Source organism: Ovis aries, chromosome 12 (assembly GCF_016772045.2).
Source record: "Ovis aries strain OAR_USU_Benz2616 breed Rambouillet chromosome 12, ARS-UI_Ramb_v3.0, whole genome shotgun sequence".
NCBI lineage: Eukaryota > Metazoa > Chordata > Mammalia > Artiodactyla > Bovidae > Ovis > Ovis aries.
Window position 1 is genome coordinate 77,362,882 of NC_056065.1, and position 3,003 is coordinate 77,365,884.

The window sequence follows — 3,003 nt, forward strand, 5'->3', positions numbered from 1 at the left end:
AGACTAGCACTTTTACTTTCAAAACCCTCTATAAGGTCCAGAGTCTCTCTGTCATCAATTCCTCTAATGCAGCTCTTTTGGATTTTGAAATATAATAGATTCCTAGTATTAGACCCTTAACTGAGAGGGGCCATACAGAGTAATCTCGTCCAATCCTTCCATTTTACAGCTGGGGAAAATGAAACTGTGCCCTTAAGTGCATTAAGATTGGGTCAGGGATCCAGGTGTCTTCTGAGTTCTGAAGCTGCGTACTTAACTTGGTACAATTGCTATCAGCTAGTCTCAGTCATAAGGGATTGGGCCCAAGGCTAGGTTAAAAATTAGCATTCAAAATAGTTTGAATGTCTTTCATAAGACCAAAAATTCCCATTTTAAAGACAAAATGTGATGACATCAGAGGATTTGGTCAGATACAATGTTTGGAAGTAGTCATGGCCACTGACTCACACGCTTTCATATCTTAAAGGCACAAATCTTTTAAAAAATTTATTTATTTTTAATTGGAGGATAGCCATCCTGATACCCAAACCAGATGACATCACGAAAAAAGACAATTACAGGCTAATATCACCAATGAACAGAGATGCAAAAATCCTCAACAAAAATTCTAGCAACAGAATGCAACAGCATGTTAAAAGGATCACACACCATGATTGTTGGGTTTATCCACGGGAAGCAAGGGTGCTTCAACATACGCAAATCATACGTGTATATTGATCACATAAATTAATGTGATACCCATATTAACAAATTATAAGATAAAAATCAAGTGATCATCTCAGTAGATTCAGAGAAAGTCTTTGACAAAATTCAGCACCCATTTATGATAAAAACTCTTCAGAAAACGGGCACAGAAGGAACCTGCCTCAACATGCTGCTATTGTGCTTAGTCGCTCAGTCATGTCCGACTTTTTGCGACCCCATGGACTGTAGCCCGCCAGGCTTCTCCCGGCAAGAATACTGGAGTGGGTTGCCATGCCCTCCTCCAGGGGATCTTCTCAACCCAGGGATCAAACCCAGGTCTCCCACATTGCAGGCGGATTCTCTACCAGCCAAGCTCATGGATACTGGAGTGGGTAACCTATCCCTTCTCCAGGGGATCTTACCGAACCAGTAATCGAATCAGAGTCTCCTGCATTTCAGACATATTCTTTACCAGTTGAGCTATCAGGCAAGCCCTACCTCAACATAATAAGTGCCATATATGATAAACCCACAGCAAACATTCTCAGTGGTGAAAAACTTAGAAGAAAGCATTTCTTCTAAGATTAGGAATAAGACAAAAGGGGCTACTCTCACTGTTATTATTCTACATAGTTTTGGAAGTTCTGGCCATGGAAATGAGACAAGAGAAAGAAAAGGAATCCAGATTAGAAAAGAAGGCACAAATCATTAGCAGCATTTAGAGATGATCACACTGTTGATCGTTAACTGTGGATCGTTAAGACAATTTCTTCTAGAGGGAATCCATGAAATCACTAAAATGGAATAAACCACAGTAGGCTTCTCAGGTGGCACTAGGGGTAAGAACCTGCCTGCCAATGTAGGAGACAGTTTGATCCCTGGATCCGGAAGCTCCCCTGGAGGAGGACATGGCAACCCACTCTAGTACTCTTGCCTGGAGAATCCTATGGACAGAGGAGCTGGCGGGCTCCAGTCCATAGGGTCTCAAAGAATCCGACATGACTAAAGCAACTTAATACGCAAGCACACTGGTTTTATAGATTCCACTGCTGAGACCAAGAACTTTGAAGTCTAGACACTGAAATATGATGGAAATGAGTTTGATCAGACAGTTCTTATAGGCTGCATAGGGCAGAATAGCGCAAAACAAAGAACTCTGAGATTTTTAAAAAGTGAGGTTTTAAAACTTAAAAAAGTACTGAAACATGCTAGAAAATAGAAGAGGAATAAGTTGGGGAAGGACTAAAAAGGACTAAGAAGAAAACGCATGTTTAAACAAGCGCAAATCTGTTAAGCAAAATATAAGGACACTGAGAAAGAAGATAAGAAGACTGACTACTTGGGCAGGATGAAATAAAACATCTCTGCCCATCTGTATACCGACCTCCACAATAAGGAGCAGAGAGAACAAACCACAAGTCTGAGATATTGCTTCACAAAGAAATGAGAAATAATCATTGCCATTGCTATTTCTTTTACTTTTGGTCATATTAAACACGAATCATTGACTACAAAGTAAACAGTATTATTGTATTAATCAAAGTAATTCATATTTGATTCTACATCATTTCTTCACTCCCACTTTTATAAAATATTAATACCACATTATTGTTCAGTCAGTTCACTGCATAGTGATTACTAATCCCAGCTAGGTTAACATTTTAGACATCTCTAAAGGTGCAGAAATTTGGATTACTATGGAAGTCTGTTAGGATAAAGTGAAGATCATTAAAAAAAAACCTAGAGTGTTTATCAAAAGAAACGTATCAAATTGTTTCTAAATTCTAGGGTTGCCTTACAAATACTGTCTCTGTGAATGAGAAACATTTTTAAATGTTTAGTTTCAAACTTGAGATGTTTGAATTATCTAAATTAATTTCAGGTTATGTTTATTTGGCGATCAGCTCCTTTTTCATGATCTGAATGACAATGATGGTAATGAGGAGAATGAGGAAGAAAAGAGGAGGAAATTTTCTAAAACAGTCACTTTAACTCATGATAGACCACATTTCTAAAATATGAGGTTGTACTAAATAATCTCTAAACTTATCCTCTAGTCTAAAACTATGAGATTTTTCATAGATATGGAGAGCAAACAGATGGTTGCCAAAGGAGAGGCAAGCGGGAGACTGGATGGAATATTGAAAGGGATTACAAGGTCCAAACATCCAGTCATAACATAAAGTGAGGATGACGTCATATACAGCATAGAAAATGAAGTCAACAATATTGCAATATTTTGTCTGGTGACAGATGGTTATTAGGCTGACAGTGGTGATCAAGTCATAATGTATATAAATGTTGAATTTTCTATGTTGT